Source organism: Mirounga leonina, unplaced genomic scaffold (assembly GCF_011800145.1).
Source record: "Mirounga leonina isolate KUSES-001 unplaced genomic scaffold, KU_Mleo_1.0 Mir_53, whole genome shotgun sequence".
In the NCBI taxonomy this organism is placed as follows: Eukaryota; Metazoa; Chordata; class Mammalia; order Carnivora; family Phocidae; genus Mirounga; species Mirounga leonina.
The window spans coordinates 39,947,065-39,967,411 of record NW_023270807.1 but is presented as its reverse complement, the minus strand read 5'-3'; positions in this window follow the sequence as shown (position 1 = coordinate 39,967,411).

The window sequence follows — 20,347 nt, the reverse complement described above, 5'->3', positions numbered from 1 at the left end:
CACATACTAGGTCACAAATCAGGTCTCAACCTGTACCAAAAGATTGAGATCATTTCCTTGCATATTTTCAGACCACAATGCTTTGAAACTAGAACTCAGTCACAAGAGGAAAGTTGGAAAGAACTCAAATACATGGAGGCTAAAGAGCATCCTACTAAAGAATGAATGGGTCAACCAGGAAATTAAAGAAGAATTTAAAAAATTCATGGAAACCAATGAAAATGAAAACAAACTATTCAAAATCTTTGGGATGCAGCAAAAGTGGTCCTAAGAGGAAAGTATATAATAATACAAGCCTTTCTCAAGAAACAATAAAGTTCTCAAATAAACAACCTAACCCTTCACCTAAAAGAACTGGAGAAAGAAGAGCAAATAAAGCCTAAACTCAGCAGGGGAAGAGAAATAATAAAGATCAGAGGAGAAATCAATGAAATAGAAACCAAAAGAACAGTAGAACAGATCAACAAAACTAGGAGTTGGTTCTTTGAAAGAATTAATAAGATTGATAAACCCCTGGCCAGACTTATCAAAAAGAAGAGAAACAACCCAAATAAATAAAATCATGAATGAGAGAGGAGAGATCACAACCAACACCAAAGAAATACAAACAATTATAAGAACATATTATGAGCAACTATATGCCAGCAAATTAGATAATCTGGAAGAAATGGATGCATTCCTAGAGGTGTATAAACTACCAAAACTGGAACAGACCAATAACCAGTAAGGAAATTGAAGCAGTAATCAAAAATCTCCCAACAAACAAGAGCCCAGGGCCAGATGGCTTCCCAGGGGAATTCTACCAAACATTTCAAGAAGAATTAATACCTATTCTTCTGAAACGGTTCCAAAAAATAGAAATGGAAGGAAAACTTCCAAACTCATTTTATGAGGCCAGCATTACCTTGATTCCCAAATCAGGCAAAGACCCCATCAAAAAGGAGAATTACAGACCAATATCTCTGATGAATATGGATGCAAAAATTCTCACCAAAATAGTAGCCAATAGGATCCAACAGTACATTCAAAGGATTATTCACCACGACCAAGTGGGATTTATTCCTGGGCTGCAAGGTTGGTTCAACATCCGCAAATCAATCAGTGTGATACAGTACATTAATAAAAGAAAGAACAAGACCATATGATCCTCTCAGTAGATGCAGAAAAAGCATTTGACAAAGTACAGCATCCTTTCTTGATTAAAACTCTTTAGAGTGTAGGGATAGAAGGCACATACCTCAGTATCATAAAAGCCATCTATGAAAAACCCACAGTGAATATCATTCTCAATGAGGAAAAACTGAGAGCTTTCCCCCTAAGGTCAGGAACATGGCAGGGATGTCCACTATCACCACTGCTATTCAACATAGTAGTAGAAGTCCTAGCCTCAGCAATCAGACAACAAAAAGAAATAAAAGGCATCCGAATCAGCAAAGAAGAAGTCAAACTCTCACTGTTTGCAGATGATATGATACTTTATGTGGAAAACCCAAAAGACTCCACCCCAAAACTGCTAGAACTCATACAGGAATTTAAGAAAGTGGCAGGATATAAAATCAATGCACAGAAGTCAGTGGCATTCCTATACACCAACAGGAAGACAGAAGAAAGAGAAATTAAGGCGTCGATCCCATTTACAATTGCACCCAAAACCATAAGATACCTAGGAATAAATCTAACCAAAGAGGCAAAGAATCTGTACTCAGAAAACTATAAAATACTCATGAAAGAAATTGAGGAAGACACAAAGAAATGGAAAAACGTTCCATGCTCATGGATTCGAAGAATAAATATTGTGAAAATGTCCATGCTGCCTAGAGCAATCTACACATTTGATGCAATCCCCATCAAAATACCATCCACTTTTTTCAAAGAAATGGAATAAATAATCCTAAAATTTGTATGGAACCAGAAAAGACCCTGCATAGCCAGAGGAATGTTGAAAAAGAAAAGCAAAGCTGGTGGCATCACAATTCCGGACTTCAAGCTCTATTACAAAGCTGTCATCATCAAGACAGTACGGTACTGGCACAAAAACAGACACATAGATCGATGGAACAGAATAGAGAGCCCAGAAATGGACCATCAACTCTATGGTCAACTAATCTTCGACAAAGCAGGAAAGAATGTCTAGTGGAAAAAAGACAGTCCCTTCAACAAATGGTGTTGAGAAAATTGGACAGCCACATGCAGAAGAATGAAACTGGACTATTTCCTTACACCACACAAAAAATAGGCTCAAAATCGATGAAAGACCTCAATGTGAGACAGGAGTCCATCAAAATCCTAGAGAAGAATACAGGCAGCAACCTCTTTGACCTCAGGCACAGCAACTTCTTCCTAGAAACATCGCCAAAGGCAAGGGAAGCAAGGGCAGAAATGAACTATTGGGACTTCATCAAGATAAAAAGCTTTTGCACAGCAGAGGAAACAGTCAACAAAACCAAAAGACAACCGACAGAATGGGAGGAGATATTTGCAAATGACATATCAGATAAAGGGCTAGTATCCAAAATCTATAAAGAACTTATCAAACTCAGCACCCAAAGAACAAAGAATCCAATCAAGAAATGGGCAGAAGACATGAACAGTCATTTTTCCAAAGAAGACATCCAAATGGCCAATAGACACATGAAAAAGTGCTCAACATTGCTCAGCATCAGGGAAATCCAAATCAAAACCTCAATGAGATACCACCTCACACCAGTCAGAATGGCTAAAATTAACAAGTCAGGAAATGACAGATGTTGGTGGGGATGCAGACAAAGGGGAACCCTCCTACATTGTTGGTGGGAATGCAAGGTGGTGCAACCACTCTGGAAAACAGTATTGAGGTTCCTCAGAAAGTTGAAAATAGAGCTACCCTATGACCCAGCAATTGCACTACTGGGTATTTACCCCAAAGATACAAATGTAGGGATCTGAAGGGGTACATGCACCCCGATGTTTATAGCAGCAATGTCCACAATAGCCAAACTGTGGAAAGAGACAAGATATCCATCAACAGATGAATGGATAAAGATGAGGTATATATATACAATGGAATATTATGCAGCCATGAAAAGGAATGAGATCTTGCCATTTGCAACGATGTGGATGGAACTGTAGGGTGTTATACTGAGCAAAATAAGTAAATCAGAGAAAGACATGTATCATATGATCTCACTGATATGAGGAATTCTTAATCTCAGGAAACAAATTGAGGGTTGCTGGAGTGGTGGGGGGTGAGAGGGATGGGGTGGCTGGGTGATAGACTTTGGGGAGTATATGTGCTATGGTGAGCACTGTGAATTGTGTAAGACTGTTGAATCACAGACCTGTACCTCTGAAACTAATAATACATTATATGTTAAAAAAAAAAAAAGAAGAAGATAGTAGGAAGAGAAAAATGAAGGGGGGGAAATTGGAGGGGAAGACGAACCATGAGAAACTATGGACTCTGAGAAACAACCTGGGGGTTCTAGAGTGGAGAGGGGTGGGGGGATGGGTTAGCCTAGTGATGGGTATTAAAGAGGGCATGTATTGAAAGGAGCACTGGGTGTTATACACAAACAATGAATCATGGAACACTACATGAAATAAATAAATAATAAATAAATAGGAAAAATAAATATTAGAAAAAGTTCTTCATGTTTAAATGGAAAGGCACTAAGTAACATGAAAACATATGAAAATATAAAACTCATTGTTAAAAGTAAGTATATAGTCAAACTTAGAATATTCCAAATTCTATAACTGTAGTACATAAATTACATTTAACTCAGCTTAAAAGAGACTATTATAAGATGTTTTATGCAAAATTCATGGCAACCACAAAAAAGAAGAAACCTCTAGCAGATACAAAAAGAGAGTAAGAAATCAAAGCATACCATTATAAAAAAAAATTAAATCACAAAGAAAGAAAACAGAAGAGGGAAAGAAGAACTACAAAACAGACAGAAAACAAGAAAATGACAAAAGTTAAGTCCTTCACTATGAATAATTACTTTAAATGAATATGGACTAAATTTCCCAATCAAAAGACACAGCATGAATGAATGGATAAAAAACAAAATCCAACTGTATGCTGTCTACAAGGAGCTCACTTTAGATTTAAAGACACAAATAGGCTGAAAGTAAAAGGATAGAACAAGATATTCCATGCAAATAATAAACAAAAGAGAGCACAGGTGGCTATACTTACAACAGACAAAATAGATTTTTAGTCAAAATTGGTCACAAAAGACAAAAGTCACTATATAATGATAAAAAGATCAATTCATCAAGAGAAAATAATTCTTATAAGTATATATGCACCTAACATTGGAGGACCTAAATATTTAAAGCAAATATTCACAGAACTGAGGGGAGAAAAAGATGAGTGCAGTAATAGGGGACTTTAAAACCCTACTTTTAACAATGGAAGTTTATTCAGAGAGAAAATCAATATGGTAACAGCAGACTTTCATAACACTAAATGAACCTAATAGACATAAATAGAAAATTCCATCCAATAGCAGCAGAATGTATACTGTTTCTAGGTGCAAATGGAAATTAGCCAGGATAGATCATGTAGATCATTGGCCACAACACTAGTCCTAACAATTTAAGAGGATTGAAATCATGTTGAGTATCTTTTTATGACCACAATGGTATGAAACTAGAGATTAATAACAGAAGTAAAATTGGAAAACTCACAAATAAGAAGATATTAACACATACTGAATAATCAATGAATCAAAGAAAGGATCAAAAATAAAATTAAAATAAAACTCGAAACAGGCAAATATAGAAAAACAACATACCAAAACTTATGGGACACAGGAAAAACAGTTCTATGAAGAATTTTTGTACTAATAAGTGCCTACTTTAAGACAAAAAGTTTTCAAATAAACTATTTAACTATACTTCATGGAATTGGCAAAATGAACAAACTAAGCCCAAAGTAAGCAGAAGGAAATGAGAAAGACATGAATAAAAATAAATAAAATAGAAACTAGAGAGACAACAAAAAAGATCAACAGAAGTAAGTTTTTTTAAAGATAAACAAAATTGACAAACCTTTAGCTAGACTAACCAAGAAAAGAAAAGACTCAAATAAATAAAATTATAAATGAAAGAGTAAACTTACAACTGACACCACAGAAATACAAAGGATTATGAGACTACTATCAACAACTAAATGTTGACAAATTGGATAACCTAGAAGACATGGATAAGTTCCTAGAAACATTCAACCTACCAAGACTAAATCATGAAGAAATAGAAAACTGAAGAGATCAATAACAAGTAAGGAGATTTAAGCAGTAACAAAAAACAAAAACAAAACAAAACAAAACTCCCAACAAAGGAAAGCCCAGGACCAGATGGCTTCATAGGTAAATTCTATCAAACATTTAAAGAATAATTAATGTCAATTCTTCTCAAACTCTTCCATAAAATTGAAGAGGAGAATAACACTTCCAAACCCATTTATGAGGTCAGCATTACCCTCATACCACAACCTGACAAGGACACTACAAAAAAAGAAAACTACAGACCAATATATTTGCTGAACACACATGCAAAAATCCTGAAAATAAAATATGAGCACATTAAAAGGAACATACACCATGATCAAGTTAGATTTATCCCTGGGTGCAAGGATGGTTCAAAATATACAAATCAATCCATGTGATACACCACATACACCAGAATGAGAGATTAACAACTATAGGATCATCTCAATAGAAGTAGGAAAAGCACTTGACAAAATTGAATATCCTTTCATGAAAAAATTTCTCAACAAATTAGGTATAAAAGGAATGTACCTCAACATAATGAATGCCATCTGATAAGCCCATAGCTAATATTATATTAAACAGTGAATAGCTGAAAATTTTTCCTCCAAGATCAAGAACAAAACAAGGGTGCTCAGTCTCACCACTTCTATTCAACATAATAATAGAAGTCCTGACCAGAGCAATCAGGCAAGAAATAGAAATAAGAGGTATCCGAGCAGGAAAGGAAGAAGTGTTTTTGTGTTGCAGATGGCATAATCTTATATATATAAAACCCTGAAAACTCCACCAAAAAACTGTTAGAACTAATAAAAAAATTCAATAAAGTTGCAGGATACAAAATCAAGATACAAAAGTAGTTCTATTTCTATACATTAACAACATACTATCCAAAAAAGAAATTAGGAAAAAACCCCATTTACAATTGCATCAGAAAAATAAAATACATAGGAATAAATTTAACCAAAGAGGTAAAAGATCTGAATACTGAAAAGTATAAAACACTGATGAAAGACATTAAGGAAGACACAAATAAATGGGAAGATATCTTATGTTCATGAATTGGAAAAATTTGCATTGTTAAATATTCATACTATCCAAAGCAATCTACAGATTTAGTGCAAACTATGAAAATACTAATGGCATTTTCATAGAATTAAAAAAAATTCTAAAATTTGTATGGGATCAAAGAGGTTCTAAATAGCCAAAACAATCTTGATAAAGAACAAAGCTGAAGGTATCACACTTCCTGATTTCAAACTATATTACAAAGCTATAGTAATCAAAACAGTATTTCACTGGCGTAAAAACAGACATTTAGACCAATGGAACACAATAGAAAGCCCAGAAATAACCCCACACATAAATGGTTAACTTTTTAAATTTTTATTCTTTGACTAGAATACCAAGAATACACAATGAGAAAAGGATTGTTTCTTCAATAAGTGGTCTTGGAAAAACACTATGCAAAAGAATGCACTGGACACATGCTGTATATAAAAATTTACTCAAAATAGATTAAAGCCATTTTTAAAAAGATTTTATTTATTTATTTGACAGAGAGAGAGTGTGAGCACAAGCAGGGGGAGCTGAAGGCAGAGTAAAAGAGAGAAGCAGGGTCCCCACAAAGCAGGGAAGCCCGACGTGGGGCTCGATCCCAGGACCCTGGGATCATAACCTGAGCTGAAGGCAGATGTTCAACTGACTGAGCCACCCAGGTGCCCCAAAATAGATTAAAGACTTAAATGTAAGACTTGAAGTCATAAAACTCTCCGAAGAAAATATAAGGAAGGGCGCCTGGGTGGCTCAGTCGGTTGAGCGACTGCCTTCGGCTCAGGTCATGATCCTGGAGTCCCGGGATTGAGTCCCGCATCGGGCTCCCTGCTCGGCGGGGAGTCTGCTTCTCCCTCTGACCCTCCTCCCTCTCATGTGCTCTCTCTCACTCTCTCTGTCTCAAATAAATAAATAAAATCTTTAATTAAAAAAAAAGAAAATATAAGGAAAAAGCTCTTAATATTGGTCTTGGCAATGATTTTTTTAAATCTGACACCAAAAGCACAGGTAACAAAAGCAAAAGTAAACAAGTGGGAGTACATCAAACTAAAAATCTTCTGTACAGCAGAGAAAACAGTCAATGAAATTAAAAGGCAACTTACAAAATGGGAAAAAATAGATCTATCTGGTAAGTGGCTAATACCCAAAATATACAAAGGGCTCACATAACCCAATTATAAAATGGACAAAAAACTTAGACTTTTTTTTTCAAAGAAGACATAGAAATGGCTAACAGGTATATGAAAAGATTCTCAATATCACTACCAATGACAGAAATGCAAATTGAAACTACAGTGAGATATCATTTTGTATCTGTTAGGATGATTAATATCAAAAAGACAAGAGATAACAAGTTTTGGTGAAAGTATGGAGAAAAGGGAACTCTTATGCACTGGTGGTAAAAATGTAGATTGATGCAGCCACTATGGGAAACAGTATAGAGGTGGAGGCTCTTCCAAAAAATAAAAATAGAACTATCATACAATCCAGCAATTCCACTTTGGATACATCCAAAAGAAATGAAATCATTTTCTCAACAAGATACCTGCACTCCCATGTTCACTGCAGCATTATTCATAATAGCCAAGATATGGAAATAACCTAAGTGTCTGTTGATGGGTGAATAGATAAAGAAAATGTGTTATAGAGGCACCTGGGTGGCTCAGTCGGTTCAGCGTCCAACTCTTGGTTTCAGCTCAGGCCATGATCTCCGGGTCTCAAAATAGAGCCCCACATTGGGCTCTGTGCTTAGCACGGAGTCGGCTTGAGATTCTGTCTCTCCCTCTCCCTCTGTCCCTCCCCCTTCTCTCACTCTCTCTCTCTCAAATAATAAATTTAAAAAAAAAAAGAAATAATGTGATACATACACAGTGGGATATATCCATATATATGGATATACATAAAGTATGTATATAGAGTAGAATATTAATCAGCCATAAAAAGAAGGAAATCTTGCCACTTGTAACAACAAATGAAACTGGAGGGTATTATGACAAGGTAGACACAGAAAGACAATACTTGTATGATCTCACTTATATATAGAATCTAAAAAAGTTAAGCTCATAGAACCAGAGAGTAGAACAGTGGTTTCCAGGTATCAGGAGATGGGAAAAATAGGAATGCGGGTCAAATGGGTACAAACGGTCAGTTATGAAATAAATAAGTTCTGGGGATCTAATTACATCATGGTTATTATAGTTCGTAATACTGCATTGTGTACTAAAATTGCTAAGAGACTATATCTTAAATGCTCTCACCAAAAAAAAAAAAAAAGGTAACTCTATGATGTAAGGGATATGTTCATATTGGGAAAAAGGTCAACATATTTTTTATGTGATTTGTTCTTTACCATAATTAAAACTTTTTTAATTAAAAAAAGAGAAAAACATCAGAAAATCCCAATGGAAGTGCATTCTAAAAAATACCCCAACCAGTACTCCTCAAAACTCTCACTCATAAAGACAAGGAAAATCTGAGAAACTGTCACAGCCAAGAAGAGCCTGAGAAGACATGATTGCTAAATGTAACGTAGTATCCTGGATGAGATTATGGGACAGCAAAAGGGCCTTTTAAAATCTGTGGAAATCTGAATAAACTATAGACTTTAGTTAATAATAATGTATCAATATTGGTTTGTTAATTGTGACAAGCATACCACACTTGTAAGGTACTAATATTAGGAGAAACTATATGTGGGGTGAGAACCCTCTGTACTATCCTATCAATTTTTCTGTAAATCTAAACTTTTGTAAAAATAAGTTTGTTCTAAAATATAATTTTTAAAAAGATTGAAGTTGATCCTTTTGAAAGCAAGGCAGTGTTTTAATATGAACAAATACCCATGTATTTACTTGCCTTTTAACTATGAGCACCACTACAAATAGTCCGAGACTGTATTATGCTCTTAAATACTGTAACTTTGCTTTCTAACCTCCCTCCTTGTTTGTCAGCCCTAAGCCAGGCCATTCCTCCAGAATGGTTTATTCCCTTTTTCCTGATATGCCACCAATGTGTTCCGAGAGCCATAGGCAAAGCCCATGCAAAATATGATATTATGAATAAAGCTCATAGTCACTGCCTATTTGGCTAGAGATTTAACCAAATAAAAATGTACCAGTTTACATTATTTTGATTTTTGGTAACCCAAAGGCATGGAAAATTCTCTAAATAAAAAGGCATTTAGACCTGGCAAAACCTGAAAAACGCAGATAATTATTGCAGTTCTGCATTTCAACTAATTTTCCATAAACATGTATAATCATTACAAGGTTAAAATTGAAGTTCACTTGTGCTTCAAACTATAGAAATCACTTTATATCAAATGTCAACCAAATCTGCAAGCTATTTTCATGTAGGGAAGAAAAACATACTTTGACAATTCACACCAAAAATATGCTTTCTGGCATGTTAAATTCAAAATAAAATTATTCACCTTAACAATTCAATTGGAAAGTAAATTAAGATAGTTATATAACATAACTCATAAAGACTAAAATTTTAATACAAAAATCCAAAATGGCTAAATGCCTGAACTATCTATCAAATACCTGGAACCACAATTACCTTTCAAATAATTCTATTACAATAAAGTCAAGCTTAAACAGTTCAACTAGACTATTTCCACAAAACAATCATTTTTTTACAGTTTTGTGGCTACCCGGTTATTGAGATCTCCTTATACTGTGGGTTCATTGGCTCCTGTTGGTCTGAGGTCTCTACTGTATCTTGGTCTACTTGGCCTAACCAACACAATATGGCAAATCCATTTATTGTGAGGTGATAAAAGTCATTATGGCAAAATAACGTCCATAAAGTAGTTGATATAGGAACTGGCATGAATATATCAGTTGGGAAAAACTGCAGATTATGTCAAAATGAATTCATGACCAAAGATCAAGAGTACCAAGCTATTTCAAGACTACAACAGTTTAAGTAGTTTCAGGATTGAATAAGAGGCTCCATTTCTAAAACTTAGTAACTGAGCATAGATAATAGATTTTGGCACAGGGAGGTGCTGTTGGCAAATTCTGTAATTATGAAATAACTTTAATAAGTTGTTGTCCTAATCAGTTCAGGTTGCTATACAAGAATACCAAAGACTGGGGGTCTTAAACAATAAACATTTATATATTTTTTAAGATTTTATTTATTTATTTATTTGAGAGAGAGAGACAGAGCACATGCACATGGGCCAAGGGAGAGGAACAGAATCTCAAGTAGACTCCCTGCTGAGTGCAGAGCCCCATGCAGGCCTCAGTCTCACAACCCTGAGATCATGACCTGAGACAAAACCAACTGTGGGATGCTTAACTGACTGAGCCACCCAGGCGCCCCAACGAACATTTATTTGTCACAGTTCTGAAAGCTGGGAAGTCCAAGATCAAGGTGCTAGATCAAGTGTCTGGTAAGAATACACTTCCTGGTTTGCAGATGACTGGCTTCTCACATGGCAGAAAGAAAGAGAGAGAGAGAAGGAGGGAGAGAGAAACCTCTCTCTCTTGTCTCTTCTTATAGGGCACTAATTCCCTTCATGAGGGTTCCACCAACATGACCTAATTACCTCCCAAAGGCCCCACCACCTAATAAATACCATCACACTGGGGATTAAGATTTTTCAAAATATAAATTTTGAAGAAACCCAAACATTCAATCCATAAAAGTTGTCATTCATAGAGCATGAAATTAGAAAAAAAAAAATTCCCAGTGTAGTGAACATGGTTTCTCCAAAAGAAATTCAGAGAAAACTATATGCCTTTGTTAAAATTATAAATTTACTATAGGCACACTGGATCATGATGTTTCAGGTTCATTCTCCTCCACAGAAAAACTTAACATTAAATTGTGTCTGCTCTAAACCATAATATTTATCCTTCTCCTTTCCAACATTCATTATTAACCAACCTTAATGGTTTGGATTAATTTAAATAATAGGACATATGTTTTCTTGATCTATTTATATGAATCACTTTATATACTGTGTGATGCATAATGAGTTCAAGCTTCCAATGATTTAAAACAAGCTAAGCTGTAATCTAATACACTGTCTTAGTGTTTTTATATTAATTCCACCTATGAAGTTAATTTCCTTGTTTTCCATTGACTCATTTAAGTATCTTAGGTAATTTATTTACATTTTGTTATTTTATTTTCATCTGTGTGCAGGCAATAGAAGACATTTCTTATATGCTTCACAAGATTATTGAATCAGCTATATTACTTTTTTTGTCCAAAAAAGAATGATATTAGCATGAGGTTATAATTTTTTTCTAAATGTCCAATAACTATTTGCTGTATTTAGTTATATTTTCTATATTCATAGACACATATGTTCCAATATTCTTTAAAGAGTTTATAAGCAAGAAAAAACATAATTAATTTAAAAATTTTATAAATAAATCCAGGTAAGTAGCAGAGTGGATGAAGCAGTATATTAAACAAAAAATTTCAAGGACAGTAAGTGGAAAAAAATTTCTAGAATCAAGACTATTCTTTCCTTTGACCTTATTATCCTTAAGAATATGGAATCCAAGAACTGATCATAGCCATAAGACCCACTTGGATGAGGAAATCAAAAGTGGGGAAAAAAGCAAAAGTAATCATTTAGATAATTCTCAAGAAGTATGATGTACAAAAAGACCCTTGGACTAGCTTCTTTGATTTTTTTTTCTCAATATGAATATAAACTTGAAGTACAGTAGTGGATATATTAAGGCTTGATCATGACTCATATCCTATTTTTCAATAACGGACTGAATTTTAAGTATAAACATAGAAAGTTAAGATGACTTATCCCCTTATTTTGTAGAGGAAGATTTCTAGTTCACGTGAATAAATTTACCTGTCCTAAAATAAAATAAGTTAAGGTGAGTCCTAAAATTAGAATACAGAATTCTCATTCTTGGTCTAAGATCCTTTCCATTATCCCAAATTACCCCTAGAAGTTATCTTAGTTGGACCTGATAGTCATTGAATTTATTAAATTCTTTTTTTTTTAAAGATTTTATTTATTTATTTATTTGAGACAGAGAGAATGAGAGACCGAGAGCATGAGAGGGAGGAGGGTCAGAGGGAGAAGCAGACTCCCCGCCGAGCAGGGAGCCCGATGCGGGACTCGATCCCGGGACTCCAGGATCATGACCCGAGCCAAAGGCAGTCGCTTAACCAACTGAGCCACCCAGGCGCCCCTGAATTTATTAAATTCTTACTTAATTTGTATCCTTTTACTTTATATGTTTATATATTGTTAATTTCTACCAAGGAATTATTCCTAAATTATGGATAGGTTTAAGGAATTAGGTCTTCTCTGAATTTATATTAATTCTTCTACTCTTACATTAATGAACCATCACCAACAACACAGAATTTTCTTTTGCTCTAAAGTAAAACAGGCTCTTTTTAAAAATATCAATATTTATATTTAAAAATTATCCAAATTCAAATTTTCCTACCCAGCCAGATTCTAAAATATAACAATCAGAATCAAGCAAGATAAGACATCATTTATATAATAGATTTGTGTAAGTCTATGCTGTATTGGTTTCATTAAAAATAATTAAAAATAATTTTCTACTTGCCTAAAAAGGCTCCCCATTCAAGATTTCTGTTTTAAACAAAAGAAATCATGTGCTATATCCTTCCATTCCTCCTCCATTTGGAGTTTGTTTCAGGTATTTCAGTTTTTGTGTTTTTTAAGAAACATGAATGCAATAAAAAATTAGCCTTGTCTGGTTTTCCTACAAATAATTTATATTTTTATACATAACTTCCAGAAAAATATTTAAAATACATCTGAAATCTCTGTTACCTTTAATGTAGTTTCTCTTAAGCTTTCCCAGAAATGTTAAGATTGTATTGAATTTTTAACTGGATGTTTTTCAGTGTTTGGAGTTAAGAAAAAATTATCATGATTTAGGCAGTGTAATTCAACTCTTGTAACTACTAAAATAAACTCAAATAAAACTTATGAATGTGGTCATCCGATAGCCAACAAAATTATTCCTCTAATCAGGAAAGTTTCTGGTTGGAGAGAAAGTTGTATAAAATAGAATGTATACCATTATTAAATCTGGTTGGAGAGAAAGTTGTATAAAATAGAATGTATACCATTATTAAATCTAGTTGTATAAATAGAATGTAAACCATATAAGTCTATTTATTAATTGAGAAGAATATAAAAGAACTCTAACTTCATAGATGAAAAGAATTTGAGATCCCATTTGAGTCAAAAATGAGCCATTAAAAAAAAAATGACCAATGGGCTAGAAGTAGTACAATGGTCTGTCTGTTTCCTGCCTACTCCTCTAACCAAGGGGCCCACGTCTAATCATCCCTCATCTCCGGATTCGGTCCTGCCCAGATTTGGGCAACAATTTGGCCTCATAGACTAGAACTATAAACTGGCCTATGGTAGTAAAGTAGCAGCAAGGAATCTGTTCTGGCTTTGGGATTATACTACTTCATTCATTCATTCATTCATTCATTCATTCATTTTAAAAATATTTAATGAACACCTACTATGGGACCAGCCATGGTATCAGTCATGGGGATATAATAATGAGTAAAAAATTACAAGTTACTTTTCATCTTCTATAACAGGGAGATCAAGGTAGATATTGACAAATTATTACACTAAAAGTATAAGCTTAACACTTCACATATTCATTTTTAAAAAGAATTTTAGGTCTGCATTATGATCCAGGGTATAACCTGGATTCTGAGACTAGGGGGAGGCAAAGGGCAGGCAAGATTTCTGTATTCTGTGGAGGGAGAGGGAAGGAGAGAAGGCAGAATTGGGCATAACCAAATAAAATTAAATTTAAAAATTCAAAAAAGATATTGTGGTTTGTGGTAAATGTGAAGGGAAAAGACTGAGACTACTATGGAAAAGAAGAGCTGAGGCTACTTTAGGTAGGGTAAGGAGAGCCCTCTTTGAGGAAAGTGATTTGAAATCTGAAGATGCTTTTTTCAGATTCAAACAGGGAAGAGTCAAATTATGAAAAGCCAGAAAGAATACACTCTAGATACAAGAAACAGTAAGGGTAAAGTTCTAAAAACAGGAACATTTGTGATTATTCAAAAAAAAGAACTAGTTCTCTATAGCTGGAGCATAGTAAACAAGGTAGAGATTAATAAGAGATGATTTGGGGAAATAGACAAAGGAATATGTAAGTCCTTTATGTAAGAAGTATATTACTTAATTCATTAATTTATTAAAAATATTTACCTATCACCTACTACTTAATTCATTAATTTATTAAAAAATTTACCTAGCACCTACTATGATACCCATCATGGGAATATAATAATGACAAAAATTACTTTATAAGCTAATTTTATCTTCTATAGCAGAGAGATCAAGGTAGGATTCCTCATATAAGGAATTTGAATTTTATTCCAAATGAAACTGGGAGGTATCAAAGGTCTTAGGTATTAAAGTGTAGTAATCTGATCTATGTTTAAAAAGACCAGTCTGAAAAATAAAAAAAATAAATAAATAAATAAAAAGACCAGTCTGGGGTGCCTTGGTAGCTCAGTCAGTTAAGCATCTGACTCTGAGTTTTGAAAGCTCAGGTCATGATCTCAGGGTCATGAGGTACAGCCCCATGTCAGGCTCTCTCTCTCTCTCTCCCTCTTCCCCTCCCCACTTGCACTCTGTCTCTCTCCCTCTCTCAGATAGATAGATAGATGATAGATAGATAGATGATAGATAGATAGATAGATAGATAGATAGATAGATAGATAGATGATAGATGGATAGATACATTAAAATAAAATAAAATATAAAATAAAAAGATCAGTGTGGTTGCTCGGGTAGCAAATAGAATATAGACGAGCAAGAATAGGAACAGTGAGCAACACAAACTAGATAGCCATCACTATGGTCCAGACAGGAGATGATGTGGTGTTGAGAGTGAAAACTGAGACAAGTAACAAATTTGAGATACTTTAAGATAGAAGACAGATGGGTAAAAGGAGATAAGAGTTTTGAGTTTTTTCCTTGAGCAACTGGCCAGATGGTATTAACATTCATTGAAATGGGGAAGCCTGGGAGAGAACAGGTTATCTTTGATTGATTACTCATTATTGTTGTTGCTTTATTGATAGAGAGACAGCAGAATTCAAGAATTCCATTTTTTTCTTGTAAAATGTGAGATATCAATAAGATCTTGCTTTCCTATTATGAACTGGACGTATGATTCAGGAGCTCAGATGAGAGGTTAGGGCTATAGATAAATTCTGGGAATAATGAGCAGAAAGATATCACTGAAAACTGAGATTACCTGACTGATATCACTTATAGAAAAAATCTGGCAGAAGGTAACTGTCAGTAGCAGAAGTAGAAGCCATACAATGAGAACATCACAAAGTGGTCAGATTGATTAAGAAGACTGACTAAGGTCAGGTTAAGGAGAATTGATGTTACAGACTCTTAAATATGGAGAACAAACTGGTAGCTGTCAGAGAGGAGGTGGGTGCTGGGATGCGCAAAATAGATAAAGGGAATTAAGAGGTACAAACTTCCAGTTATAAAATAAATAAGACACAGAGTTGAAGAATACAGCATGGGGAATATAGTCAACAATATTGTAATAATGTTGTATGGTGACAGATGGTGACTATACTTACCATGGTGAGCACTGAGTAATGTATAGAATTGTTGAATCAAATGTTGTACACACGAAACTATTATAACATTTTATGTCAATCATACTTCAATAATTTTAAAAAAGTGAAATCCCTAACTCTCATATAAAATGAATATGTGTTAAAACTTACTTAACTCATTAATTGAAGGAATCCAGAAAGATGTCATGACCAATTCGAAGGAGAAGCTAAAGGACCACAAGTTTATATAAAGTAAAGGAATGATGAAATAAATTTACAAATGGACCCCAAACTGGTTTTTTCAGGGGGGAGGAGGAGGGTGTTTCTCCTACCAGGCAGAACTTATTTTCATGTCTATAGACAAGAATTATTTCCATTGTTTTCAGTTATCTATAATTCCCAGTTATAAAATTGTTCAAAGGCAAGGGTCACAGGTCCCATAGAATCCAGTCAATTCCCAGAGATTCCAGAATGACATTAATATCCAGAAATCTCTTTTGCTATTCCAAAGTCAAATTATTCCTTGTATGGATAACCAAGGGAATATGGTGTGCTGGAAGCCAAGAAAAAAATTGTTTCAATACAGAATGAGTGGTCATCTGTGTTGAATACTGCTGAGTACAAGAAAATGAAGACAGAAAAGTATCCTTTAGATATGATAACATGGGAATCATTGGTATCCATGAAATAACAATTTTAGAGAGGCATGGAGATGGAAACCAGACCACTGGGGAGTGAATGAGAAGTTGAAAAATGAAGACTGGAAATGTAAAGGACTCTTGAGAAGTTGGATTTTTTGTTGTTTCTGTTGTTTGCTTATGCTACTAAGGAAAATATTGAAATGTGGTAGAATCCGGAAGCAGACTTGTGATGAAGAAAATTTTGAGCTCTTTTGATTATACAGAAAGATTTTGGATATATTTGAATCTTGGAATGTTGTTAAGAATATTCCAAGAAAGAGGAAGAAACTAAAGTAGAAGAAGGAGAAAAATAAATATAGATGAAAAGTGCTTGCAAAAGTAAAATTAATAAGAGCCAGTGTATAAGTAGAAGTGTATCTCCAGCAAAGAAAGATAATATAAGAGATTGTATGTGGAACTTTTCTTTCCCAGGTTAAAAACAAACAAACAAACAAGAAAACCCTGCTCTATTATCTAAGTTCTGAGTTTCTTTGTCAATATTCTACCCAATTATCAAGTTCCCTAAGATCTGGTTACCCCAGTTAGTTGGGCATTCCATTCCTGCATCACCCTATCTCCCTGCCTGAGGCCTTACATTTTATCTATCTTTACATTTCTAGTTGTCAAGATCACAAGGTCTTGTCTAGAGCCATTTACCAAAAGCCAGCTGTATATCTGCTTAAATGAACATCAGAGCTCTTTGAGTCACTTTGAACTTTTGACTCTTGGTGATCATTCCCTGTCTGTTGTTTACCTCTTAAAGGATATCTCACTTTTAAATTTTCCTTAGCCCCAAAGTCTTCATATCTCCATGCCTAGAATCACTGGCTGTTGATGATTTTTGTCAGGCATCCTTCCCTAAGGATCGCCATAGATTCTGTCCTGGGATTTCTTTATTAAATGGTTATGACAAGTAGCTTAAATGCAAAGAATTGAGAAGAACTTATAATTTAACCAAATGATAGAGACTTAGGAACAATATAATCAAATTACAGAATACAATCAAAATACACCTTTCTTATTCAGAAAAAAAAAATAGAAGAAGAAGCATTATGTTTTATGAAATCCCACTAACCTGGTCTTAGAAATGAGAAATAAGTATATCTGATATAATTATGTTAGACAGGGTATATGAAAGAGAACCTAGTTAGGCATTTCTAGATATTTTCTAATTTCAAACTAATGGGTAGCAAATCTTTTATCCCCTCTGTCTCTAAAGACAATGGTCTTGATAATTTTTAGAAGCAGTCATCATAAATTATAAAGTAAAATATCAAATCATTAAAAGTAGCCAATTTTGATATACTGCTTTCTCTCAACCCAAAAATGAAATTTATATGTATGTATTACATATCTTCATGTGTGTATGTATAATTCTCATGAACTTAGAAATGTCCAACTTCTTGGAATCCTTAATAAAACTGTGCATGTCTGTTCATAAATTTTAAAAATCACATTTTTAGCTGGTAAGTTTGCACTAGATAATATAAAGCAACTGGGGGGGTATATTTTATATATTTCTAAATCTTCACTCACACAAGTCAGCAAGTATATTCCATAAGGAAGAAAAGAAAACATTGGTTAATCTGATGACTCAATTCAGTGAAGGCTTTTAGAAGAGCTTCTGATATATTTTATCCTTCCACAGGGCTATTATTTACCTTTCCCCGTGGCAGCAATAAGCCAATGTTAGTACAAGGTTTGTTTTAAGCTTATTTTATAAGATTAGTAGTATTATTCCCAGAATAGGTTTAAATAGAAAGAACATTTGAGGTCAGATCTTAAGTCATATAACTAGGCTTGGTTACTTATCTGTTGGGAGATCTCAGGCCATACAGTATCCCTGACCTTCATCTTTATGTGTGGAATCAGGATAATAGAGATAACAAGCCATTCCCCACAGGGATGAGGGGATTAAATAAGATATTTATAAGTAGTCCCAGTGACTGGTATGTACCAGATGATGGACAAATGTTGGTTCCTTCCCTCCCATTCAAATGACAAAACAGATGCAAAGAAGATGCAGTACTCAGCATCTCATAAACAATTCACTAAAGCAAAAGGGTCCAAATCAGGCTCCTTCACTTTCATTCACAATATCAACCAATTAATCAGTTGAAACATGAAAAGTTCAGTCAACCAATATATTGCTGTTTCTAAATACTAACACGGTTGGTTACACATAATAATAACAGCTAATAACCACTAATAATAATAACCACCCCTAACCCCAGTTAACTCTCCAGAAATAGAAACTATCTGGGGACCAGACATAGATGGATTGACGTTTATCCAAAGCCAATAGTGAAACTGAGTGAAGGTCTCTCTGATGGTGAGTCAGTAGCGCCATCTATGTGTGAGAAGAATAACATACGTTCCTCCGAGACTGATCTTTTTCAATGAAATGACTAGTTGTTTTGGTGATAGAGAAGAGAAACAGCTACAGTCTACTGCTCAGCTGAGCCATCAGGCTTCTGCACAGTCCCTGTCTGATTTTTTAACTTTTAACAATTTTCTAAGCCAGTGGTTTAGGTGAGAGATATGGATAGTTGGCCTGGGCAGATAGAACAAGTCGTTGAAAAGACTTACACCATACTAACATTTTATGAATAAAGGATAAAATTTGGGGATATTGTTTGGCATAGGCAGATATTCATGCTTTACCTAAAATACTAGTAAATCGTGCCTACATATAAAGAAAAATCTAAATATTTCTAAATATTTTCATCTTATATTGTTTAGGAAAGAGCTTTAACATAATCTTTTTTTTTTTTTTTAAGATTTTATTTATTTGAGAGAGAGAATGAGAGAGAGAGAGCATGAGAGGGGGGAGGGTCAGAGGGAGAAGCAGACTCCCTGCCGAGCAGGAAGCCCGATGCAGGACTTGATCCTGGGACTCCAGGATCATGACCTGAGCTGAAAGCAGTCGTTTAACCAACTGAGCCACCCAGGCGCCCTAACATAATCTTTTGAGGCTCACAATAATAATAAGTAAGGAAGAACACCAAGTGATATACTTCCTACTTTGTGAGAAAACAAAGCTACCTCTAATTATACTTAAATTAAAACAGCAAAAATACTAAGATGCCCTCCTAGTAAGGGGATAATTAGATAATATTATTATTTTTTTAATTTTTTTAATTTATTTATTTGACAGAGAGAGAGAGAGCGAGAGAGGGAACACAAGCCGGGGGAGTGGGAGAGGGAGAAGCAGGCTTCCCGCGGAGCAGGGAGCCCGATGTGGGACTCGATCCCAGGACCCTGGGATCATGACCTGAGCCGAAGGCAGACGCTTAACAACTGAGCCACCCAGGCGCCCTAGATAATATTATTAGCAATTAAGTTACATTATATTTATCATTTTCATTTCTATAAAAAGTAACTTTTAGGCTTTTTGAAAATTAAACTCAGTGTTTTTAAAAAAGGAAATAATTTTCAGAACATATATAAATTCATTGATATTTTGAATTAGATAAGTTTATCTCATTTGATCATTTTCAAGCATTAATTTTTAATATGAATATGATAATAAATATAGCTATTCACATTATACCCTATTTTGAATACACTGATGTCTCAGAGAGAAACACTTATTCCACTAAATTTAAGACTAAAATAATGTCTGATAATCCCTCATTAGGCAGTTGAGAAGGAGAGAGGAACGAAATCACCTCTGGGAGGTAGAACTTTACATTCAGTCTCCTTACTTCATAACTTCCTACAGTTAGCACAGCTCATAAGGTCACTTGA